Raw genomic sequence first — 27,433 nt, forward strand, 5'->3', positions numbered from 1 at the left:
CTGTGTGTTTTTACTAGTCCAAATGTCATCAGACAGAGACATGCTATAAATAAGTTCCAAACCATTAAACCAGAGTTCTGACTCGGTATGCATTTGCCGTTGACTTGCATTGTGCATTTGAATGCTACCTTGAGAACTTTCCTTGCCTTTTAAGTTTGCAGTCTAATCCTCCACAGTCTGTGCGGTAGGCTCCTTATCTTCCTCTTATCTCTGTGTGGTGCACTTTATTTATTTTTCCTCGTCCTTTGCTGTATCACTTTTCCCTGCAAGGGCAACACTGGCTCCCCTAGACCTGCCCCAAAACGACCCGTCAGTAAAATCTGATCCTTTTAGACTGAACAGGACCAGTCTTTTGCATGCCAAAGTCTTGATGATGGGGGCCAAATGTCCTCCCGCTGCCCTCCAACTCACCAACGGCAGCAAGAAAAGGTCTCCTAATCTCTCGACAGTAACTCTAGATTCTGTCGACACTGACAAAGAAGGTTGCAACAGCAGAGGGGTGCAGACACGTCTTTCTAACTAAATCAGCAGTCTTTCTGGGCAGTGAGAATAGAGCTGGAATATGGGCGAGTGACACTCACGAATCAATGCAAGGAAGAGCAAAATATGTCAGATTTGAGACTTTATAAGAGAATGAGGATTGACAGAGGAGCCAGGCCTCAGCCATTTTTTGAAATGTATCCATTAGGCAAAAAAAAGAAAGTAATCGTGTTTTCTTGCATCACTTTTCGTAAGAGTTAGAAAATCTCCCTTACAAAGCAAATAAGCTCACAATATTGCAGAAAAGCATTTTCTCATAGTTGCTCTCAATAGCTTGCAGAGTGTGTGATCTTAGAAAAGACTAACATATCATTAATGTTTTGTTTGTAAAGCTGGGAAAACATGTCGTTGCATCATTCATTAATCTAATTTAATGTTTTTTTCATCCATTGTTACTGAAGCTTTTAGGCACTGTTTTCCAACCATATCAGCTGTTTTTATAGTTGTTCTGTATGGCTGCACCGAAAGAGGAAGTGAACAGCTGGCTGTCATAGTCTGGGAGGGGGTTTCAAAGAATACCTGTCATCACAGACACCCCCGATCTTACACTGGAAGTGTGTAGTGGTAGTTTTTGTACAGGCCATCCTGTTTTACAGCCTGGATAATGTGCAGGATGTTGTCATCCAACAGTGTTACAAGCAATATTATTTTATACATGCGAGCGTTGCTGCATTTGTGGCACACTCGTCTCCTAAATCCAATTCAGTAAGGAGAGATCACTTGGAAGAATTTAACATGACTTATTGAGACAGAGAAATTAAAGTATTTGCAGATTATACTCCGATAACCCCTCGTGGCAGAAGGGAATCCCAGTGGTGAAAGGATTTAGGAGTCTAGATATTGGCAGTGGTGAAGATAAGGAATAGAGCTCAGGCTGTGATGTCTGAGGTGGAGATGGGGAGGAGGTGGATTGCAAAGACAGTCTAAATGGGAGAATGACAAGAGAGCGCAGATTTAAACCATGCAAAGTGGAGGCTGATTGGCTCAAAGAATGCAGGTGAGAAGATGATTGGACTGGAGTAATGATGTCAGTATTGAGATTGGCAGTGTGGGAAAGCGGTCAACATGTAAACAGAAAAGCAGCTGAACACCCAGGAAAGCAGGCGGGTGGGTGATTACAGATCTTCCTTATTGAACTTATGCATCAGCTTCATTTGACAGATTTACTGATTCGCGCCGGTTTTTATTTGATTACCGCACTGATGTGAGATGTTGGCAGCAGCACTGATGGTGAGGGAAGGTAAGAGTAAACGACAAGGACACTCGGCGAAGCACCAAGGTCCTTGTGTCATATACATCCTTCAATGTGCCACTGGTTGCTGCTGAGCTCTTTAGAAAAACTGCCACCTCAGATACTCAATATTAATATGTGTTTGGAGCTAATGTTATTAAAGGTGCTGGAAGAGACCGCTGAACACTTTGAGATATACAGTTTGCACACGAGGACAGGACGGATGAGGGTTAATGGTATTGTAGAAAAACTCCAACATAAGCACAAAAAAAAAATGCAATGAGGTGCCATACATGTTGCCGAGCCATTTATGATTTCAGTGTCACAGCACAAGGGGCACGTTTGTGACCCAGTAAAAATGAAAATAATTAATATAGGATTTGTTTTGTTTATGCCCTGCAGTCCCCAGGCTTGCTTGTTTGTTTGGACAAAGTATGCGGTGACGCACATATCGTGATGCTGTTGTAGATGAGTGTAACACAGAGAAGATAGATGGCGACACATCCAGGCCCGTTCTTCTACCCATGTGATGTGCTGTATAGTGGAGATAACATATAAGCCATTACATACAAATTGAAACATTAAACCACTACATAAAGATCCACGTTGACAGTAGACCACATAGAGAAGATTTATGTTCTTGTTGCTGTTCATTATCCCCTTGACTGATTAAATAATTAATATAAAATCCTGTCATAACTGCAAAAAACACCCATCCTGAATCAACTGAACAATAGAAAAGAGACCATGGTTATTTATGGTTATCCATTAAGTTGTTTAAAGCATTAATATCTACAAAGCCACAATGCTATCATGACTGCAGCAAGTGTCCTGCATTCAAATAAATGAATAAATAAGGAATTCATAAACGAATATTCACAGCAAAGGAGCACAATTATTGTTTACTGACAGTGAAGATGGGAATTGTGACGGATAGATGAAGCCCAGTGAGCTGAGAGGCAGCAGCATGAGGTACAAAAATGAGCATCTACAGACACATGACAGGGACGAGAGTGTTTGATGTGTGAATCCAATTTCTAAACTAAAGAGACCTTTTCTTGATTAAAATTATGTTTAGACATTTCTTTTAATGCCCAATAGTTTTTTTTCTGTTAATGTAAGTAAACAGTTCAGTAAAAAGTAACACAGTAGGATCTTGTTTGCTTCCTGCATTTATGCTACCTTGTATTTTGCGCTCATGTATATAAACTTGACCCATCTTTACCCATGAGGTTTTCTAACAACAGAAAGTGGATATTATGCACATACCTACTGCAATAGTTGTTTCTGCTTTGGGATGACACAGACACACAATTTCAAGTTTTTTTTTCTTAATCTTTTTTGAGTCCTTTTAAAAACAAGGCCACAGGTCCCGAGAGTAAAACAGACCACAGTGGTTGTACAAAGATTATAAAACCAACATTATGTACTCCACGTGAACTTGTGCTGAGGCGCTGAGGGCGAAGTGATGACTTGTCGCTTCAGTCTCTGCTCTCGAAGTCGTTTGGAGCTAAATGGTTCTTTGTGTGGAGTGCTTAGTTAAGGCTAGAAAAGCATGAAGTATAGAGGAGTGTGTAATGTTAAAAAAGAAACAAGGCGGTGAAATATTCATAATGGAATTGTCCTGGCTCGGAAAAGCGTTATTTATCGATGCCGTACATGTGATGGAAATTGGGGAATAGTTCTGTGTGGATTTAAATGCTTGCAAAACAGAAAACTGCTGCCCAGCTTTTGTGGTCTGTGTAGTTCTTGCAGCAGCTAGGCCAGGACTTCTGTTTTCTGAGAGAGTGCATGCTCAAGGTTTGCTATCAGTGAAGTCAGATTTGGTAAAATTTGGGGAGACGTGACGATTGCAATCGATAACTGAATGGCTTACCCATACGTGGAGACTCCATGAGCAAGCAGACACAGACAATGAGGTTGTGCTTTGGTGAAGTGTTACATTTTCATGCGTGCGTTTCTGTAAAAGGAGTACAGGAGAAATTCTGACAAGTCAAAACAGTTAAGGTTCATGTGACAATGAAGTAATGGTGGTGCAGTCCCAGAGGTTAAGGAAACAACAACTCAGACCCAGAAGGACTTTAGAGGTGGTCTGAGTTGCTCAAAGAATGCTGCCAGTTTGCTCTAAATTCATTTTGTACAATATAAGTTAAAAAAACCCTCCATGACAGGTCATTTTTCACTCCACCTGTGTATTCCTACTATGAACACCTGCGGTCACCTGGGATTTATCTCAACCCCTGATGTTTGTTAGTCCAGCCTCAACCGAGGCCAAATTATTCACACACGTGGATATGTCACTACATACACACACACAAACTCAACGTGTTGCTTCTCACTTCTAATTAGAGAACCATCGTTTCCCACCAGGAGTCAAGTCTAGACTTGTTTGTACGTGGGGATTTATAATAGAAGGTGTAATTTACCCTCTGAGTCAGTAATCGTGTGTACGCAACGTGCGCGATTCTATCTTGGTATTATTCACAGTGGAAATGCACATTTATTATTGTAGTTCTGTGTGCGTATTTCTTGCCCTTTCTTCCCACATCTATTGCCTTTAAGTGTTAATCGAGCTATGTGTTTCTGCCTGATGCCTCTCTCTTGACTGCTATTCCATATGGAGCCACAATCCAAAGCATGCTCTTAAAAACAATCTTCACAAAGGGGAAAAAAAAGGAAATACGTCCATGTGTGTGCATTCAAGTGTGTGTGTGTGCTAGCTGTGCAGGGGTACAGAATACAGTAGAGCAGCTGGTACTGCACTCTGTCTTGTTCCTCTAAACTGCATCCCATGTACATAATTGTGATGTTCCAGTCAGACAGTTATTAAATATGATGACCAAGCTGTAAAGTGGCTAGCAGATCAGGAATCATTCATCCAGTTAGTAAAAATGGTTGAGAGTGTCCAAACTTTTTGACTATTTTTTTTAAATGTTCAATCACAGTTTGTTAGATTTAGCAAACAAAACTACTTGGTTAGTTTATGCAGTGATTTTGTTTTTGGTTAATATAATAGACCCTTTCACAACATTAACTTCGTGTTTTGATGCCCCGAAGGCGAGGCCTTGACATGACAACAGTGTCATTATTAACAATGTCATCATTAACGTGACAGTCGTGTTGATGGGGTTGCACGGAGGAACATTAATTATGGTGTTGCAGCAACAACACAGTGATATCAGATTATTCTACGCTTCCCAGTCAACAAGCAAACAAGTGTTAGCACGCATCGTTCGTCAAACTCACCGTGCATACAAATTGAATTACTATTTATAATAAATCATGGTTGGATATCTTATTTATCACCACTGTTTGCAGTTACAAAAACATTACAATGATGTTTCACATTCAAAAGTCAAAGGTCAACCTCACTGTAACGTTATAATGTTTTTTAACATTTCTTTTCTGTGCATATTACTCAACAGAGTAAGTCACGAAAAAGAGATTCAAAAAAGTATATATATATATATTTTTGGCCAGAGTGCAGCAACATCCATATTTTATGGCTGCCATGGCTATGTTTAATCAGAATCAGCTTTGTTGGCCACACAATATATTGTTTTATTGCACATTTTAAGTTGCATCCATGCAATGAAATCCTCTGTACCCATTTCTGGGTAGCTGAATTTAGATGTGAGAAGCTTAGTACGCTACAATGACTTGATAGCACAATTTTCCAGGGGGCACTTGAGGTACAGCAAGTGCAAGCAAAGGTGGAGCACTCTCACAGCAGGGTGGGATGTTTCTTTGCGCTCCTGTGTGCATGTCTCAGAGACCAAGAGCGAGCAGACAAGTAAAAGGGAAAGTGTTTTTTTAATAATGTTTCTGTGTCCATATCTTGTACATGTGCTGTTTGCGCATGCACCTGTTCATACCTAATGCAACTTGAGTAAGTGCTTGTTTGCTCGTGTTCTACATCAAATGTAGTGGCCATGCAGTTTGTCAGAAAGACTATGTTTCATTTCAGTATTGATGTGTGTGCGCTCTGTGAATTATAGCGGCGGGGAGGTTCTGCCTGAAACAGATTCATCAGACCACTGTAGCACTGATGAATCTGTTTCAGTGCAGGTTCCCTCAACAGCAAAGCCACCACACTAACACCGTCTATTGAAGCATGACGCATCACGTCTCCCTTCTCTTTCTCGCTCTCTCTGTGAATACACATTTCTTTTAGTATGCATGTTCTTGCATGTTTACAGAAACATGCAAATGATGCTTCCATCATTTGATAAGGCATATGTGAATTCCCATGCTGGTCTACGCAAATACACATCCAGGGTGATAAAGTACCAACTCTGACAAGACAAAGACCTGCTAAACTGGAGAACCTAGAGAATTCTCTGTGTGCAAGGAACAAGGCTAAAAATCAGTACTGTCTGTGCCTATTCCTGTGACTTTTGACCCCTCAGATGATACTTCATTAAAATAGATTTTTTAAAATGGAAATCACTGCATTTGAAGTCATTATCATAAAATTCACTGTACTAACAAGAAATCAAGGCTAAAACTCGCTATCATGCAAGAAAGTCATAAGTGAACATGATCCAGAAACCTCCTCTTTGTTTGGTTGACAGGACTTGAGAGCTTCGTTTGCTTTTGGGTGAACTATTCACACAGCAAATGCTCACACATCTGAAGACCTGTCGTGGGTGTACCCCAACTGTCAGCTGTTTGCATTTGTGCTGTTTTTTTTTTTTCTTTTTTCATTGTTGCTTGACCAAACTTGTTTGCTAAAAAACAAAAATGAAAAAACAACAACTTTATGATGAAATGTTTTGCCAGATGCTAACCCTAATATAAGCTGGAGATCTATTTTTTGTCTTTCTACTAGCTATAACATTCTAAGCTTAGTTTTTATTAGGTGAATGATGCAGTTGTACTAATAGACTTTCAAGATTTCAAAACCCTCCCTTTAATCCAGTAGTTAAACAATCCAGTCCATTTCAGCCATCTCTCTCTCTCTCTCTCTCACTCACACACACACACACACACACACACACACACACACACACACACACACACACACACACACACACACACACACACACACACACACACACAGAGAAATACACAACAAGCACTCTTACCCCAGTTCTGTTTTACCTCTGCTGCTCTCTATGTCCTCCCGACTTAGTGCATATGGAAAGTCTAAGAATATGCATGTCACATGATGGGCCTGATAACAGTGTATTGATGCCAGTCCTGCACTCCCCTGCTTGAGTTGTGTGTGCTCAAGTGCCTGCACATCTGTGTGTGTGTGTTTTTCCCACCAGAAGGCAAAGGATCAGTGGGTTGTTGACATCCACAGTGTTTTTCTACCAAAGCTTAAGTGCCCCAAAGGGACACAGTGTTGCTGATTAGTGCAGCTAGATGCAAGAGGGACAGGGAACACATGTCCATACGTCTCTCTCTCTCTCACTAACTCTTACTTTAAACCTTTTCACCCCAGTCTCTACCCCACTCCCACTACCTTCCTTTCTTCTTGTTTCTGTATTTCCCGACTCTCTCTGTTCAGCTGCGCCTCACCATCCAACAGCTTTCCACACCGCTTTCTTCTCTCTGAGTCACTTGTCAATATCTTTGTGTACACTTAACCTTTCCACGTTTTTCCTGTGCCTCCCGCCTCCCTCCACTGATCGCACACTGGATCTTCTGTGATGACACATGTAGTTTATTCAGTAGAAAACACAGAATAGTCTGCCTGCACGCTCTTTTATGATAGATAGAAATGAAGGTTGGGGTAGCGGAAAGAGACAGTTTGCATTCTTTGTGCTGATAATCTAGCCCAAAATGTTCAAAGACGGTATTTGAGTCATAGTTAATCTTAAGCTTTCCTGGAAGGCAGTGACTCAGACCTGGGCTAATATAATAATTCCTGTGCCTGCTTTTTCACACAGAAAAAATAAAAAACAAAAAAACATGATCTTATTGTACCGTGCCATTCACAGTGTAAATGTAAAACAACTTTTCAAGCTGTTATTATAACCTTTTTTTAAAACAAAATGTTAAAATGTTAGGTGACCATTAGCAGCTGTGTGAATAACTACATGGATAATTTGCACTACAGTAGCATTGAATAAGTTTGTATTTGAACCAATAAATGGGATTTTTCTTTCCTATCCATAACACCATAAAATCGCTACACCTGAGCAGCTATTTATGGTTCCTCAGGCTTACCAAAGAGTGGGTGAAAACAATCCCACAGTAAACAACAGTGACTCTTAAGATTAGTCCCACACAAGACATAACTCCAAGAGCTGGACCAAAAATTCCCTCTTTAGGAGACAAAAAAGTGAAATCAGTTCAGTTTTAGCAAATAGAGTTCAAACCTTTTGTCTCAGAAAAGGTACAAAGGAGAGTTTCCATTTTAAAAAGAAATCCACAGGGAAACACCTGTGGAGTTGCAACGATTCAGTATATGGTTGTGCAGCAATTTGTTTGTTTTACTGATGAAATGTACACTTACAGGCCACTTCATTAAGAACACTTTACAAGTGCCTGGTTGGTATGCCTTTATCCTATATAGCAGGGGTCCCCAATCCCAGTCCACGAGGGCCGGTGTCCTGCAGGTTTTAGATCGCACCCTGGGTCAACACACCTGAATCACATGATTAGTTCATTACCAGGCCTCTGGAGAACTTCAAAACATGTTGATGAGGTAATTTATCCATTTAAATCAGCTGTGTTGGATTAAGGATGCATCTAAAGAACATCTCAAGGGAGGAAGCATTTTCTGATGTCTTGTTCTGTTCTAGATTTCAGGTGCTATAGTTTTATACTTCAAGATTTTCATCTAAATATTTTTTAAAAAATCTGATTTTAGTACAGTTTTTCCAATTATCTTTGAGCCTCTAAAACTACCGTACTGTTTAGAAAATACAATGCTTGGGTGAAACCCCTTGAATTCAACCTGAAAAGGTGCAGTCTTCATTGTGGTGTGCAAAAGGCAAAACTACAAAAATTGCATAACTGTTCAAAAACCTATGAACTCATTCTGAAAGTCCTTTACCCTTGCGCACGATCTGATATCCTCGTGTTGGTGTTCTTCCCAGATCATCATACTAAAGGTTGTTCCAGGATCAACATTGCAAGTGACCAATCAGAATGTTGTGATGTCATACTTTTGCGACTTCGGGAAAAAACGGCGTAAAACAAAAAACTGTACTTAAGCTGCGAGAAACCGCCTTTGTCCGCCGATCAACGGACCCTAACCCTGACCCCAACCCTAACCCTAACCCTTTAATAAACGCTAAGCAGAATTGATATTGTCCTTGCAACATTGGAATTTCATAAATGCACAAATGGGTTGGTGCGCAAAAGAATAACGTCACAATAATGTGATTGGTCACTTGCAATGTTGAACCTGGAACAACATTTTCATGATGATCTGGGAACAACACCAACACGACGATATCAGATCATCCTTACCCTTGCAGTGGCAGAGAGCAGTCCAGTGGCCATCTCTTGTGCTTTAGCCTGCAGTATAAAGTTGTCATGTGTGTTATTCCTCCAGATTACAAGTGAAGGGAGTGCTGTCTAATTATGACATAGTGCAGTTAGTGTGTGTCAGTCTCCCTAATGATAAGTGACTAGAGACAGAGGATAGGCCTTGTCATACACCCCACATGTTTTATTCATATCAACTGTACAAGGAAACTGCATTGTGCCAGACAAGCCGGATTCTGGCTCGATCTGAGGACAGAAGTTTCATTTTGGGGAATAGTGGAGTGGAATCCAGTCTATTTTCTTCATCCTTTAATAATGTAGTATATGTTGTCTTTTAAACATTTAAATAGATAAAATTATATATTCCTGTGTTGTTTGGCTTACATAAGCTAGCCAACTTTGGCAGATACTGTCACGGTACTGGGTCGTGTGACCCAGTGTTTGAGTTTTATGTATTTTTTGTATTCATTTTCAATCTAGTTAAATTCTAGGTTGCTGTTCAGACCTTATATCTTAGTTATTTCTGTAATCTCGGCTTGTACTCAGTCTCCCTGGTTCCTGCGTCTACGTTTCATGTCTATGCGGTTGAGTTCATGTCATGTTTCATGTCTATGTGGTTATGTTAAGTTCATGTCATGTTTTATCTCCATGTCTATGTCTCCGTGTTTCCTGTTTTATTTTGTAAGAGTCTGGTGTTCTTTGTTCATTGTAGTTAGTGTTACTCTCCCCTGTATTGTCATTATGTTCATTCGAGTCAGCTGTGTTCTCATGTGTCTCCACTTCCCCTGATCACCTCATGTGTGTATTTAAGTCCTCAGTCTTCCTTTGGTCGTTGTCGTGTCGTCTGTGTACTTCCCCTCTGGTCAAGTTAAGTGTTTTTCAGGATTCTGTGCAGTTCATGTTTGCCATTTGGTTTATGTTGTTTTTCATGCAGCCACACGATGAGGTTCCGTGCAGGTCATGTTCATGTCTGTTTCGTCACGCCATTTGGTTCACAGTTTCCATGCATCTGCACAGCATTCTGTTCACAGTGATCATAGTTATTCCTTTCAGTCAGGTTAGTGTTTTTTCCAGTTTAGGTTTTTGGTTAGTTGCAGTCTCTGTCCCTGTTATGTTTTGTCTACTCCCTTCTGCATCAGCCCAAATAAATAAAGGCTCGCTTTCAGTTTAAGTTCACTCCCGTCTCCTCACCTGTGTCCTCGCCTGTGTTCGCGCCTGGGTCCACTACACACACACTCTCCACACGGTCTGCCCCCGCTGGCCGTGACAGACACACGTGTTTGCTGACCTTCAGTTTAAAATATGTATCACTTTACTTTACTAACCATATGAAATAGAAAAGTGGCTTCAATAGTTCATTTGTCATGCACCATTGAGCACATGCGTATGTTTGGGCAGTACAATATTTGGACATATCAAAATTCTGATATTTGGAGAATATCACTTCAAAGTCCACATAAAGTCTATTCACAGAGTTGTTTTCTAGTGAAAAGGGTCTCCTGTTTGCAATACAGCTTTTTACTTTGTGTACCTAAAAGTGTCCCCTAATTTGTTCAGTAGCTCTGTTTGCATGGTGTTAAGCAGTAAGCTCAGCCTCATTCACGTGGCAGACGTATGTGCTGAGAAATAGCGTCCCTGGTTCACCCGCTCACTAACCACATTCGGCATTGATAGTTTGGACGTGTCTCTTTAAAGTCTCATTCTTTGTTTGATGCCATATGTGTTCAGTCTAACTTAGTTTCCTATGAATTGTGTTTACAGCATGTCCTTAGTAATCTCACTAAATCCCATTGGCCACAGTCAACAAGAAAGCATCTTTTAGGTCTCATGTTTGAAGAGACAATAGAAGAACGATAGGTACTAATCTCTCTACGGAGGTGAATGAAAGTTCTTGCAAGGATTTGCTGTTCATGTTTTTGTTCTCAGAGCTGGATCTTCTCATTCACCGGTTAGGATGGGATTTACAATCCACTTGTTATTCTTGTTGATGTATAGAGTCCCTAGCTGAATCACAAAATCCATCGGTCAAGCTCCTCACGTAGCATCAAAGAACAATATCTCAGTGTTTTAGTGTATCCGGTATAATCAGAATAGCAGACATCCTGTTCAATTTTTGGATATTTTTTTCATGACTAAAAATAGCTAACTAGCTCTTAAAAAGTTATATTCTTGTTAGCCTATGGTTTTGTGATTGCATTTTGGCAAAACGAGCCCTCTTCAGCTCTCAGCACAAAGTGTCTAACTGAATACAACTAAAACAAAAGTGGCCAATCAGTAGGGATGGGTACCGGTATCCGGTGCCATGATGACACCAGTTCTGACATAAACGGTAGTAACCAGACCGAAAAGCAGCGCACATTTCGGTGCTTTATTTCGGTGCTTTTTTTTCCTGAGCTGTGATACACTTTAGGTTCTAGCCAATCATTTTACGTTTCCGAGGATAGTAGGCGGGCCCAGGTACGTACGTTCTTTTAGAGCAGAGCTACAGATTAAAAATGCCCAAGGCTAAGCGGTCAAAAGTCTGGCTGTACTTCACAGCAAAAGATGCAAACTCAGCAGCCTGCAACAAGTGCTTTAAGCTGATACTGTGATACTGTGCAAAGGAGGTAACACCTCAAATCCGATGAAACACCTGGCGACGCATAGCATTTTTTTAAAAGCCGAGAAATGCGCCGTATTTGATAGCTTGCTGCGAGACCTCACACCGATCGCATCTACTGCGGGTGTGGTGCCTGTTATCGGACCCTGAGTTTGCAACATCTCCCAAAAACCGAAGAGGAGAGTCCTGGCCCCTAGCCCTGCCAGTGTAGCAGAAATGGCAGCAGCAGCCGTTCTTCTCTGCGTGAGTAGCTTAATGTTGTTCGTGTGTAATTTACGTTGAGTACACTAACTACGTTATTAAATTAATGCATGTAAGGTGAACTAGCAATCACCGTCGTAGTTACATGAGGCTGTCTTCTTGTTTGATGGCAGATACTCCCTTCACCCTGGCCAAAAAGGCTAAAATGACCAAAGAAAAAGTGGAAAACAGTTAAACATGAGAGGTTTTTGGACAAAGTTTTTTTTTTTTTTCCATTGATTAAGCACTGCTTCCAGCCAAGACTGATGCCATATATGCCCTATAGCTGCAGAAAAGGCTAACATTGTTATCTTTTTCACTAAAAAACAGCTAAACATGAGAGGTTTTTTGACTAATTGTGTGTTCTCCATTCTTTAAGCACCAGTTCGAGCACCGGTTCGAGCACCGTTTAAGCACCGGCACCGTTTCAAAAGTACCGGTTTGGTACTGGTATCGGATAAAACCTAAACGATACCCATCCCTACCAATCAGTGCTAAGACTACAAGCAAACTTCCAGGACCAAACATGTTGTTCCCTGTCCAAAGAGTCTTTATTCGTTTTGAAGTTTGTGTTTATGTGGATGTTCTTTCACCGTGTGTCTTTGTCCTGTCTTGCTCCCCTCACCTGCAGTCAGTTCTGCCAGATGGCCACGACATCCTTTGCCTGGTTCTGCTGGAGGTCTCTTCCTGTTAAAAGGGATCTTTTCTTCCCAACTGTTGCCAATCTGCTTGCTCATAGGGGGTCACCTGATTATTGCTGTTGTTTTTTTTCCCTCCTCTGTATTATTGTAGGATATGAAGTGCCTTGAGGCAACTGTTGTTTCAATTTGGTTCCATATAAATAAAACTGAATTAGCAATCATGGGCATGTTGGTAAGAAAGAAAATATGACTCATGTGTTTATAATTTATTCACTAGTTTTAGCAGTGTAGTTAAATTAAACAGTTAAATTAAATTCACATGTATTTAATGTACAAAAACCCCAATATCTGTGGCTAAAATAGCCATTTCACTGTGAAGTGCTCTGAATAGAGTGCATCTCAAATTAAACCCACTGTCTGACTAAAAGTGGGGTTGCCACTTGTTAAGTATTTAATCAGTTTTTCCTTTTATTGTTTTAAACATCAGGTTTGATTTTGAGTCACCTTTTCACACCCCGTGAGCGTGCTTAACTTACCATATTTTCTGTGATTGTCTGTTAAGCTTGACTTATTTTTGTTTCCTCGTATTTTTACTTTTCTTTATAATTTGAAATATTTGCAGGTTTGTTTTTCCAATTTCCCAGAAACCAATTCAAGTGCTAAACCTCGACAGAACATCTTTACAAGACAAGTAACGGTAGCAACATGGCGCAGTGCTGTTTTCTCTGTCAGAATTCAATCACCCCACAGACAGTTGTCTCTTTTATGAATCGTGTTTGTTTAGTGTTTACCGGTACTTTATCACATCTCCTTCTCTTTACCTCAGTGGCAGAATCATTTCCACATGTACTCCTGCATTATTCAGCTGCTCTTTTTTAGCCTTTTTTTAAAAAAAAAAAACAGATATTCTTTTTCTTTCTCTCTTTTACTCTCTTTACCTCGTCACCTCATTTGGGCATCAGATTGGTTTTTGTTACTTCAGCTGTGAGTTGGTAAATGTCAGGTATACAGATTGCTGGCATCTTTGCAATGCAAACCTATTGTCCTTCAGTCCTGTATAATCTCCCCTGCTGTGGGTCTTTCTCTTTGGTGTAAACCGATGGAAATCTCATCCATTTGCTTGGAGAAGTGTACTCCCCGCATTAAAATGCAACACTGCATGCATGCATTGAAATTGCCGCACAAACCTGGCCTCTCTGCCAAGGTATACTGAAGTGTTAAGCTGTGGCCAGGAAAAGAAATATCACTGAGTGTGCCTCAGTAGAGCGCGTGTCCAATAGAAAGGCCCTTTTTTAAAAGTTATACAACTTAACATCCCATATTGCCGTGTTTGTACTGTAAGTGATAAATTCACAGATGACTATCAGGTGCCATTTTCCCACCCCGTGAGTCAGCTTTCATCATGTTCCAGGAGGTGAGAAGCCTTCCCAGCATTACAGACACAACAGTTGCAATCACCTCCCCTAAATACCTCATTCACTGACATAAAGTGGCGTCCCTGGATGTCTCCGACAGACTGTGACTCCACAGCAGATGATTCACTGGTGCTGTAGCACCACTGGCTGGGTTCACAGTGTGTTCAGGAAGGGTCTGTCGATCATGCAAAAGTGGTAAATTAACCATTAACCCACTTTATCGTCATCCCAGCCAACAGAGAACAGATGGTGTTGTCAGAAGATCTTGTACTGTAGCAGTCATATATTTTTTAATATGATTTAAGTGCTGGAGCTGCGGAGAGGTAAAGAAATACTGGAGCTGTCTCTTGTTAGCCAGGTAGGCTTTTGATCCTCGTACTTACCCCAGTGGAGGTAGTGGCAATGTCACAACTCTTCAAACAGGAATTAGAAACAAGCTTTTATTTTTGCAAAACAATCCGTAAACAGATGACATTAGCTAATAACAATAACTGCATTAATAACTATTACTGTATTTGATGTTATTGTTGCTTAGGTTTGATACGTTGCATAAGGACATTCAGTCAGTCAAACATTTAACGTTTAATTCTAGGGTCCAATGGCAGAAGAATAGAAATTACACAAAAATCCCAGATTTAGCAAATGTGATACAAATGAAAACACACACACACATTTTCCTCTTTACAGTATAGAGCTTCATACCTGATTGTATCTGGAGTGAAAGGTTTGTGTTTGGTTTAGTGGTCAAATTGCTTTTAACCAGTGTTGGGAAGGTAACTTTTAAAATGTAATCCACTACAGATTACAGAATAAATGCCCCAGAATGTAGTTTGTAATGTATTTCGTTACGTTACTCAATGTGAGTAACGTATTCTGAATACTTTCAATTACTTAATATATTGTAATGCTTTTTACAAGTACATGAATGTACTATTGCTGTGGGATTTATTACTATTACTGAAGGCTACTCACCACCGAGCTAATATTGTTAGCTGGCGTTAGCTGAGATTAGTTCATGGACTGCTTTCAGAACTGCACATGATTATTTGCAGCTAGCAGGTTGTAATGCAGTACATCAAAGATACTGAAGTGGCACATAACCCAGGTAGCTACCACAACTAAAACAAAGCAGTTGCAGTGGGCTAACGTTAGTTTTTAAAAAGAACTTACTTCCAGATGTTTCTTTAGGTTGGAGTTGGAGTCTTTTGACGCTGACAGCAGCTTGGTTGCTGGCAAACGGGGTTTGCATTGCCCGGTCAGATTTTGCCCATCTCATTCTTTAAATGTGAAGTGGTGTCCGAATTTCCAAGTAAGAAATGCATTCCTGCCATGTTCTGCTGGCTCTGTTGTGCTGGCTTCAGGTCTATTGTGTAACTGACGCCACCAATGTTAACAGGACGCTTACATTATAGCCTCTTATTTCAACAAAGTAACTGTATTCTAATTATCACTTTGTTAAACGGTAATTGTAATGCATGCTGGTGCATGTATTCTGTTACTCCCCAACACTGCGTTTAACTCCTACTTTTCAAATGTTACATTAAGAGAGTGAAAACTTTAACTGGTGCAATTTGTTTAATAACTTCAGAACATAATTTGTTTTTTTTTTATTTTTTCCACGACATTGTTTAAAAACAGAGTGCGTGTGTTATTTATCATTTCTGTGCTAACATTTTCATTTTCTATATTTCTATTATTTCTATGTTTTTCTATATCCATGATCCTACAGTTTGGTGTGATCAGAGTGACACAAAGCAGTTAAAGTTTTTATTCAACTGTAACCAGTGTCACTTCAAGTGGTCTTTGCATGTACAGACTAATGGAAATGTCGTGTATAAGTGGATTGCCTCCATACGCTTTTTTGGATTGAATAAAGTAACTTGAGGTGGTTGACCTGCAGTGTGTTGATCGCTGTGTGTGTGCATTTATCTCAGAGTTTGCATACACTAACAAATGCAGACCTACAGTAACACATCGTTGGGCTTTTAGGAACCACTTGACATATTCATGCCCATCTGTTGTTTAGAGTCAACACAAGGCGGTGCTCCAGAGAGACAGGAGGAGGTGTCAGACCACAACGTGTTTGTAATACACTGAAGGTCCAGACAAAGTCATTTCTATTTACTGGGGTTTTAATCTTGTCAAACTATGTCTTATTTGCATTTTGATGTCAGCGAGCAGATTGAATCTTTCCAAACTGTCTCTAGTTACCGGAGATGATTTACTCTTCTGGATTTACTCTTACTCCTTTAACAACCCTCAAATAATCTTGATAAACTGTCAGCGTTTCGTAATGTAAGATTAAAACCTTCAGATCATAGAACCACCATCAAACTTGTCCTTGGTGTGCTGCAGACAGCACACTCTGGCTTTGTGGTCAGCATCTTTAGTTTTCATATCAGGGACTTTATTTTGTGGTCAATTCTTTATTATATGACTTCCTGAATAATTTAATTGTACTACTAATTCCAACTACTGGGCCTCAAAAGAGTCATGTACTGTTATTTTCCATCACTACTTCTTTAAGTTGGGAATGGGTAATTTGCTTCCCTGCTGCCATCCTTGGATATGGTAGCCACTGGATGTTTTGATGGCTGGATGGAATTTTAGATGATAAGATGTTCAGGGCAATAAAGATAAACGACCAGCTGAAAAAAACACAACCCAATAGCTCGTACACTTGTTGTCTTTTTCAATGTTATTCTCCCTCAAGTCCCTCTGAATTTGACTCTAAATTGAACCCTAAGCTCTATTAAGTTCCAGAGGAGATGAATCTCACATTAGTTGCAAAAACTTTGTGTTCTTTTATTTAAACAAAGTATGCAGAAAGCTCACACAAGGGCACAACAAAGACACCAAACAGCAACTAAAACTCAAATATGACAAGAACTTCAGCTCAACCTACAGGACTGTAATTGAAACATGAGTCAGCATTCCGGTCTAATAATAACAAAAAAGTAAGAAAACTGGAAGAACAATTTCAACCAACAACATTAAAGCTTCTGGTTATTTATCACAGATAGATTTGAGATTGACTATTTTTTTCGCTTTTTTCCCTATTTAGTTTTATATTTTTTATTTGCTTTATCATTTTGTTGTTTATTGTTTACAAATGTTTAGCTTCATTTTTGTTTCCTTTCCTTTCAGTTTTAGTTAAATTAATTGTTATATGGATGCCATTTGTGGCAAATAAAACCAGCTACATCCATGTATCCCTTTTTCTGGAGTTGACATTGAGCTGGTCCTTTAAATCATTTCTTTCATGATCAACTTCAGCCTAACATGAACATGACTGGGATTCAAGTTCATTTAATTCTGCATTTAGATTTTCTCTCTCTCTCTCTCTCTCTCTCTCTCTCTCTCTCTCTCTCTCTCTCTCTCTCTCTCTCTCTCTCTCTCTCTCTCTCTCTCTCTATAATTAAAATGTATTTATTATTTAGCTCTACACTAAGAGACATTTCAATTTCAGTAAAATAAAGCACTTTACAATTACCAATTCACAAACCGTTGATAGTAAAATTACATTTTTTTAAGTACAGTAATCAAATTCCCCATTTTAACAAAAATAATGATAATTTGTTACTTCCCTCCCTAAAAATCCCTTTACCAGCTGATTATCCTGACAAACCAATTATCTTTACAGTATTTATGTTTGCAAACATGCCTCAATGATTATTTTCTTTTGTTTTCGTTCTTCAACTCTGAAAAAATCCTTAATGAAAGCATTTCCTTTACTTTCCCTTTACCTGTGCTTTTTCTTCACACAAACTCTGTTTAATGTGAAGCTGAGTGTGTATGAATGATGGCTGTGTCAATGTGGAGTGTTTGAATGAGAGAAGAGGTGTGTGCATGTTAGTGTAAAGTGTCTGCGGCTGTTAAGAAGCAGCTGAGTGGCATTTGTGTGTGCAATGACAAGACCCACTTAGAACCGTTGGATGAAGCCACACAGCTTGTCCTGGATAGTTTGGTCAAAATATGGGTCAAAACCAGATGCTTTACTGCTCTCTGCTTCTGGCTATTGTAAATTGCCTCTGATTCAGTGCATGCATGTGGCCTGCTTGCAGGTGTGCGCACTGGAGCTTTACTTGGTGTACTACAGGTGCCTGCGCGTAGAACAGTGTGTGCTCTGTGCATAAGCTTCCCCAAGATTTTTGTTTTTACAGCTTAAGTTGTCCTCTTAAAATGGAAAAGTCAAGGCAATGCCGCTAAGTCTTTGTTTTATGCCTCATATTTTCTGGATCTTGTGCGGTTCAAAGAAGGAGAACCACAGCTGAAGTAATCATATATCGTACTTTCAAGTATTCTCATGGTTTGCATTTTTTCCGTATTTAAGGTCAGAGCTATATTTCTCCCTCGCTGCCGCCACCCGTGGTGAATTCTGAGTCAGATGGGAGTTACAGCTTGAACGCTCCCCGTGGTCATTTAGAGTGGCTGATGAAGGGCACTGCTGCCATGGCTGACCACCAAATTTGCACTGCCCATTCAGATAGCTGGATGCAAGTGATCTAAATGTATTTTCAGCATTGTGTGTGAGATTTATGCTGAAAGTAGGCCTATAAAGAGCCGAGGATCTTTCTGCTGCTGTTTTCCCCACATGTAGGTAGCTAAAAAGCTCTGTGACCGATTTATATTATACAATTGAAAAAACACCAGTAATATTTTAGCCCTTCTGTAACACAAAAGTGTTCTTGTCCACAAATTTAATGAGAATTTTATTATGTACAGTGATGACTCCTTTACTAGCTCAACTGCTTTCGAGATCTGTTTATTTAGTGGTTTGAACCAGCCTCACAGTTATGGTGACTTTTTGTCTGACGGTGTATAAACTGCCTTTTTGTTAAACTGGAAGTGTTAAACTGCATGTAGCATACAGTGAGGTAAAAAGAAAGGCACTGAACTTAATACCTGCTTTAACATTCACATTTTTAGTTCACTTAGTTAACTACTGTGTTTCTTTCTCCGACTGCAGAGCTTGTCTTTGTTATTCATACCATGTGTGAAGACTGGCTTAAAATATTTCCTCCTTGAATTATTTATACATTTTTAGTTTGAAAGTTTGGGTCTGTGGCTTTGTCATGTTATATTTCCATCAAAGGCTTTCAGGGCTGATTCATTTTGCAGATACATTTTTTTCTTTTTTCTGAATGCTAATAACTGACAGTCTCAGAGAGAGCGAGCAACTCCAACACAGTTTAAATATACTTCAGTTCAATTTAGTTAATTTAGCTTTATTTGCATTGTTCCAAATAAGAACAACGGTTGCCTCAAGTTGCTTTAAACTGCAGGATGAAGGGCCTATGCTATTCTGTGGAAAACTCCAACAATGAAGTGATCCCCTGAGCAAGCAGCAGGTGTTGGCAGGAAGGAAAAACTCCCTCTTAACAGGAAGAAACGTCTGGCAGAACCAGGCTCAGGAAGGGGCAGCGATCTACTGTGACCAGCTGGGGTGGTGAGGGGAAAGAAATTGGAAAAGGAAGAGCATAAGACAGAATTTAATGACACGCTGCACATCATTAAATTTTGTCTTCTCCCCACTGAATGTGATTATCACACCCTACCCTGACAATAAAAAAAAAAGACTAAAACATTAATGAAACAATGGAGACAAAGGATTTGGCTGTCAGGAAAATAAATAACACTTTACAGTTAGAACTGAATAAATTCAATAAAAAAGTCAATGAACCAAAGAAAAAGGCAAACAGGGCATTTTATGAAATGAAATTAGACTGAATCAACTTACTTCTATGTTCCAAAAAATAGATTTTGGGAGCATTTTCTTCTCTGTTTAAGTCAACTTTGGGGCTCAATTGCAAGCCTAACATTGATAAATGATAAAAGCATCTAAATCATTACATATACATTTCTGGTGAAGAGAAAAAAGAAAGAAATCTGTCTGAAAACACAAAGGTAAAAAGCAAAATTGAGATCATAACACAGGAAACACGACTCTTCGTGTATATCTGTGTGGCAAATTGCAGTGCAGCCTTTATTGTTATTCTTGTGTGTCTTCCCCAAATTATGCTAAATCATCCACATCCTATTGCAGTGCAGTGGGGAAAGTATTGTTTGGAATATCTCTGCTGGGATATATGTTTTTCTGCTATGCAGTACTCCAATAAGGTCTTTCTGTACCACACTTACATTTTCTGTCAACAAATGAGAATCAGTAGCATCCATCAGACAGCATTCACATGCTTATATTGACACATATAACTAAACATTTTGAAAATTTTTGCAGGTAATCCGTTATGTGATTTTTTTTTTTTTTTATTTCAAGAAGAATATAAAACAAAATCAAAGACCGAAGCTGCTGAGGACAGTTTTTGCTTCCCATGCTTCACTACACTACTCTGTGCTCATCCGAGGAAGTGGTTTGATGACCAGCTGTTGTAACAACTGGCCATCAAACCACAACTGTCATTTTCTTTATGTAAGTAGGTGAAAAAAACATTTTAAAAAATCCTTTATATTATAGATAGATAGATAGATAGATGTGCAGTAAGGTGATGCATACTGTTTAAGAAAGATATTAGTAATGACACAGAGACAGCAAAGAGAAGATCGTGCGTAGGAGGTATGCAGGCCTCTTGGGAGCTTGCTTGTAGGTTAAGTGAAGCTGTTGGAGGAGCTGGAGAGCTTCTTTATTCATTTAATTACAGGTTGGCACAAAGTTTGATTGACTTTCTTATTGAATTCAATGTTGCTTTAACAAGTCTTCTATATCTGCAGCTACGTTTTAGTGTATTACATGCTAAAGTAACATAAAGACCTTACACCACATATGAATTGCTGCAGCTATGCAAACATGTGTTTGCGGTTGAGTTTCACTTCAGCTGATTTCTGTTATATTTTGTAATTGTTGGTCTAAAATTGAAAGCTGTTGGTTTTACTTCCTGTCCTTGTCAGTCTTCCTCCGTTGTGACTGTTTGCCTTGTGCTCATGAAGACAGGTTTGCATCACCTATCTTCAATCAGTGATCAGGCTCCTGCGTGTATATATACCGCCAGTTGTTCTTTTACCGCTTCTTTGATCGTCTTGTTCTTCTCATAGTCAAGTGATCCAGACATTTTAGGATTCAATTTTCCCCTAGTATTTATTTATTTATTCCTCATGTTTGAAGATCCAGATTGCTTTTCCTGTTCCTCATTTAAATTTGTTTGCTCCTTTGCCTGTCTTCCTGCGCATAACCCCACTTCCTATTTCTGGATTAAAGATTTGGACTTTTGGACTTTCATTCAGCATTTGGGTCCTCCTCCACTGCTATTGTTACTACCTGCATTTTAAGCTGCCCTGATGTGTTTTCTCCAAAAGCTCTGGTGGAAAATTCTGATCTACGACTCTGCGTGTGTTAATGGTGTATTTGTCAGTAACCCTGTTCTCACGAGGACAGCATGTGTTGTTATATAGGATGCTCATAGATCACAGGATTTTCTTGGCAAAGTGCCCTTAATAATTCCACTTCTTTGGCACGTGAAAGCATACGCACACACAGAGAGGAGAAGTCTAGACCTAAATAAACACACAAATGAATAAAAACTTAAATAAATACTCCATACATTTTAGTAATAAAGTTGCAGTTTCATGTGCAGCCTTCTACATCAGCGTTTTAGTGTCGACTTTAAGTCGAAATTGCCATATTGGAAAGAAATGCACACAAATCCTGAAAAATACCCAACACGTGTATTTGTTCTACTTCTTGAACTTTTAAGTTCAAACCACTTCCCCTTACGTCGCCTATCACCGACGTCCACGGCCTGCTGGACTGTTTAGCCGAGCACCTCTCAAAGTAGGCTGTTTGTAATTGAGGGGGGTTTATTATAGGAGGCCAGAGGATATTTTAAAACAGTTAGGTGCATTGTGAAAGCCAAAGCTAACTGTAACAGGCCTGATTCTGTCTTAGTGATTTACACCACCGTGTATCGCAGGCCTTCTCGAGGCTTTTAACACAAAGGACTGGGCCTCTACTGGGGCTGTATACATGATGAATTACCCGGTGGTTATGAGATAACACACGTCAAAGAGCCGCTGTCACCGTCTCACAATGCCTGCACAGCGGTCGCACACGGAAAACAGCGCTCTATATTTTTCTCACTCTAAACAGACAATAAGCGATGAGAGGCCTGGTGATCAGAAATGTTTAGAGAAAACATACGAGTCAAATTGAAGATAGACCTGTTTACTATATGAGGCAAGTTTTCTCTACTTTGAAACGAGAGCATTAACACATGAGACAATGCCAAAAAGCACAACATGGTATAAATTGTTTGCTTGAAGTGTGTCGCCCTCATGTGTATTTTTCTTCCTCTTTATATCATCTCATTTTATACGAGAGGCTCATATATAAAACATCCTCATGTTTATCTCATGAATACGTGTTTTCCTGCATTGTGTGTTGGTGACCCCACTCGATAAACATATTGGGATGATGCTGTTCGCCGTGCAGTGCTTTTAAAATGAAAGAGGAGGGCGGTGAGTGAGCGAGCCACAGGATTCACAGTCCTCCACGCTATCCCGCTCTGCTCTCGCTGACAGGTTTTTCCCCCTGTCCACCCCCAGATATATCACCTTGGAGCACGGAAGGCCATGAATATTCAACAAAGTGTCCGCTGTTTATTGCTATGCAGCAAAGATCAGTGCCGTGCCCTCTGCATGCGAACGCACTCTAATCTCTCTGTTACAGTACGGGCCAGCGTAGTGGACAGTGAAGACTAGAGCCCCGAACCACTTCAAGTGCTGCGAATGGAAATGTTGTTGTAATTATGTGATGTACTGACACAGAGACTTGTAGAACTACTGAGTGATGTAAGAGGGGGACACATGAAAGAAGCTGCCTCGCAGAGAGAAAATAGGTTCGGTGTCTCCTGCACTTAACGTTTTGGCTTGGTCTCTCGGTGGAAGCGCTGCCCCTTCAACCAAACGCTTGTGCTTAAATGATCGCCATGAATAAGTGGAAAATTAAACATTTGGACAGCGCCAGGGTGACACAACCCCCTCCACAGTGTGCCAGTAAATACTGAGTTTATGAGTTTGTACTCATTCTCTAATTGGCATCAGGTTTTGACAGTGGCACTGTAGAGCGAATAATTTAATTCCAATTTGGTATCCCTCCAATCGCTTACTTTCATCTCTGGAAAAATAAATGAGCATAATAGGCCTGTGTATATATTGTTTAGTTGTTGTAATTACTGAAGAATACGACACGGACACAGCTAGGTGAAATCCAACAGCAGTTATTAAAGGCGCCCTGTGTTTCAGATCCAAATGTAATTTATTTACAAATGCCCCACTAACACAGGAACATGTGGCTCTACCAGATGATGAGCATTGTTTCTCCAATCCATTTAACAATTGTAGGGTGGCATTTAATCAGCTAATGCTCCACCACGTTGATGCATCCAGATGAAGTCATGCTAATGGTTGGGCTGAGTGTCTGCTGTGCCGGACGGCTTAACTCAGTCAACCTCTTGCTTGAGCTACAGGAAAGGGGCTTATAATAAAATATATTTTATTAGCAATGCTCTGGGTTGAACATCAAGTGCAGTGGGAGGAAGGAGTGGGCGGGTGGGCTGTGTGTGCTGCAGGGTTGGGGCTAGCGGAGGGAATCCAACAGACAAAACTTGCTTGTGTTTGTATTTTGTCCCGGTGTGTGTTCATTCTAGTTTAATCTGTTTCGAGCAGTTTAGACTGACGGTGATTTGGATTCATGTTAAGCAGCATGTTGAAGTGTGTGAATGAGAGATGAAGTGTGCATCTGTATCAATGCTGTGCATTTTTGCTTGTGTACACACATGCATATATGTGGGAGCGGGAAGTGGAGCAGTGGGTGCGCACGCCAAATGATTCAGCACTTCATGGACAGGATTCATGTTTTATGAGTATAGGCAACCATAAATTACACAGCCTGGATTTTCTGCTGCTGCTGCACAGTGTAATTCTCTTACTCTCTCTAAGCCCATTCTCATACTTTGCACTCTTTTTTTTAATATATTCATATTTACTCAGTATAATTCAACAGGCAGTAAATGATATCAAAACTACAAAAATTATCATTAGAAGTGCCTAAGGATGTTTACTGCATCCTACTTGTGCTGGTTTGAAGCACACCGTGGCAGGGAAATGTGTACACTTGACTCAGTATGTTTACCTGTGTGTAGGCTTGTGACAACTTACTGAACTTACTGAGTGCACTTTTGGGAGCTTCTTGTACGTTACTTAGCAACAGTGTGTTTGATCGGCAGACTCCGTTTTAGCTTTCTTACTAATCCTTTGTAATGCGCCTATGTAGCTGTACATTTGTACATTTGTACATCTGTGTGCAAACACAGAGGGAGCGCGACCAGCATAAAAAGCAGGAAGCTGAACTCTTCTGGGAATCAACAGATGAATCGGGGGAAACCGATGCTAGTGTTACTCAGGAGACCTAGGTTTTTGTTTGTTTAAACTACAAATGATGGATCAAGCCACTGTAATGTGACCCATTGTTCTGTAAAGTCTTCTGTTTATGCCTTGATTTTCACATTTTTACCATTACCATCTTGGTTTTTTTTTGGTTTTGTATCCATATTTAGGCCGAAGGGTGGTTAGTAAAGTCATAACTAATGCTGACATGCTTGGTTAGCAAGGTCCATCCATAAACTGTATAAAGTGTCTCTCCTGGTTGCTAAAATATGAGAATTTCACTTCTTAAAACTGGACTATTGGACGGACTGCTAGCACAGTTTACCACCCAGAAACTTTTGTTATCCGTTGGATAATTGATCGAAAGGCAGCAACTCTTACTTGCCATCTCACCGGTTAACTGAAGTTTAAGGCTTACAGACAGCTAGCGGCAAAGCTACCAGTCAAGTCGAAGCTTTCTGAAAATGCATACTTTTAAGCCTTAATTACATTTTTTAGATGAAGATGAGGCTTACAGAATCAGTAGCCTCTTTTAAATTGTTCCTTAAAACCTATTTTGTTAGACTTGCTTTTATGTGTGCTTGTTTTATCGTCTTTGATACACTTTTATTGTCAGTGTTTTTTCTGGTCTTTCATCTGGCTTTTTGATTCCTTACTTTTAGCCTTTTATTATTTATAATTAGTTTTCTCTCGTTATTCTTTAACTCTGTCTTTAACTTAGCTTTCTGTCTTTAGCTTTAAACATGGGAGTCAATGGGGACCTTCAAGTGGCCATGCAAGGAACTGCAGTTTTTTGGCTTTCAGTCTCAGAGGCCAGTACTAGCTCACTGACACAAATGATATCCACTGCTTTAGGACTGGATATACAAGCAACTATCAGGTGTTTTCTTTCTAGTCACTCTTCTTTGTAAATGAGCAGAAAGAATTAGCATATAAAAAGTGAAAGGAATAAAAATTCACTGTTCTTCCCAGAACCCGACGCATTACTAAAACACTGCTTGCTTTTAGCCTTTGAACAAACAAGACTCTATAAAGAAAATGGGTTTAACCAGTCCATTTCAAGCTTGTCCAAAGCAAAGGAGCGTACTTCCATAAGCAGAAATTGACCAGGCATCAGGGAGGCTGATGAAGAGGGCAATGGCGATGTTCATGTGTTAATAAGGGCAGCATGTGTGTATCAGCTTTCATGAGGGCAGACATCAGCTTATGTGTTTGCACTTCACAAGCGTCTTACTTATCCTGGGAGCGCCCCTTTATTTCAGAGTGGTGCTATTTTTAGAGCCATGGCGAAAGGTCATCTCCTCTATTGGCTGGAAAAACACTGAAACAAGGTTTTAACAGAAAACATGCAGCCCTTGGGAAATGGATGCAGCTTTGTCAGAGTCACCTGCTGCATGCTTTACATCAACCGAAATGATGCATTGCTTTGATGACAGTGAGTCTGCAGTGCAGTTTTGACGCAATGTTTGGCTTAGACATCACTTTAACCTTAAAAACGTCATATAACATCATTAACAGAGTTAGAAATGCTGATTTTAATTGATCAATCTGCTTTCCCATGTTACAGCCCCAGTAGACACTTCTAGCTATCAAGACTTCTAGCTAGGGATGCACCGATACCGATACTGTAAAATGTGTGTGTACTCATACTCATAAAAGTTAACCGATACCATGAACCGATACCAACTTATTTCATTAATCAGAGGGTGGCTTGTCATTTCTGTTGTAGTTTTTTAGATTTTATAGATTGGCCACTAGGGGGACATCCCACGCTAAACAGGCACAGGGTTAGGAAAGTGAGACTGGCGGCTCCAGAAAAAAAGAGAAACTGGAGGCTGCTGTAGCTAGGCTAAACAAAATGTCAGCAGTGTGGACCGGAACAGCCAACTTTAACTCAGGTTTTGGAAAAGCGAAGAAAAATGTCAAGAGAAAATCCACAGGCAGTTAAAATAACAGAGGCTCTGACTCATTTTATCGCTCTGGATGACCAGCCAATGCCGGTTGAGGAAAACATAGGATTGCACTGTCTTCTCATCATACTCGATCTGTGATATGAAATATAATAAATAAACAGAAGTGTTTATTTATTATTCTGAAAGCTCGGGACAGTGGCAATAGTTCAGTGATATTTTGTTAAATTATAATGTGGAAACTCCGCAATAATTTAACAGAAGTGCTTATTTTTCACTTGAAATTTTTTTGTGGTCATTTTTATTAAGATGTTATTTTTTATCGGCAGAGAATAAAATAAAACCTGTCTTCCAATTCATTGCATTTGTGTGTGTGTGTGTGTGTGTGTGGTAGAAGTATCGGTTTTTGTACTCTGTATCGGCAAGTACTCAGATCCAAGTATCGGTATCGAATCGGTTTGAAAAAACTGGTATCGTTGCATCCCTACTTCTAGCTGTTAATTTTTCAAAGTAATGGGATGAGATTTTACTCCATACTTCCTGGAATTAAATCTCTTCCTGGAATATCTCCGTTACAGTCATAATTCTGTCCGACTGCTTATTCTTTTGATATTGCTGACATCTTTTGGAGGTGTGGTTTGGGTCAAGAGATTATATCGGTCAATGCTAGTCCACAAGGTATGGCATGGTGTTGCAAAGTCTTATGATTTCTTTCCTTTCCTTTCTTTCCTCAAGCTTTCCTTTTTGCCCCCTTTTTTTCCTCCAAAACACCCCTAGACATTCACGCTGCCTCCAGTATGCTTGGCTGACGGTATTCTGTTCTTGCATCAAATGTTCTTCTTAGACTCATATACCCACAACCCCTTCTTCCAGTGTCGAATGTCTGCACTCTTGTGCCCGTCTCAGTCTGTTCTTTTTACTGGACAGTTTGAAACATGTCTTTTTGTCAGCAATTCTACCATGAAGTCTAGCATCCTATAGTTGCCTCTTCTTGATGCTAACACTGTTGGTGT

The 27,433-nt window shown here is 39.9% G+C and overlaps 1 protein-coding gene across 2 annotated transcripts in view; it reads left to right on the forward strand.

Annotated features, from left to right (window-relative positions):
* The window catches only part of fgf14 (fibroblast growth factor 14), a 109,379-nt gene that overhangs the window by 23,213 nt on the left and 58,733 nt on the right, over nucleotides 1-27,433 (forward strand). The gene's annotated exons all lie outside the window — the stretch shown is intronic.

This window comes from Neolamprologus brichardi, chromosome 16 (genome assembly GCF_056152115.1).
Source record: "Neolamprologus brichardi isolate AB-2024 chromosome 16, ASM5615211v1, whole genome shotgun sequence".
In the NCBI taxonomy this organism is placed as follows: domain Eukaryota; kingdom Metazoa; phylum Chordata; class Actinopteri; order Cichliformes; family Cichlidae; genus Neolamprologus; species Neolamprologus brichardi.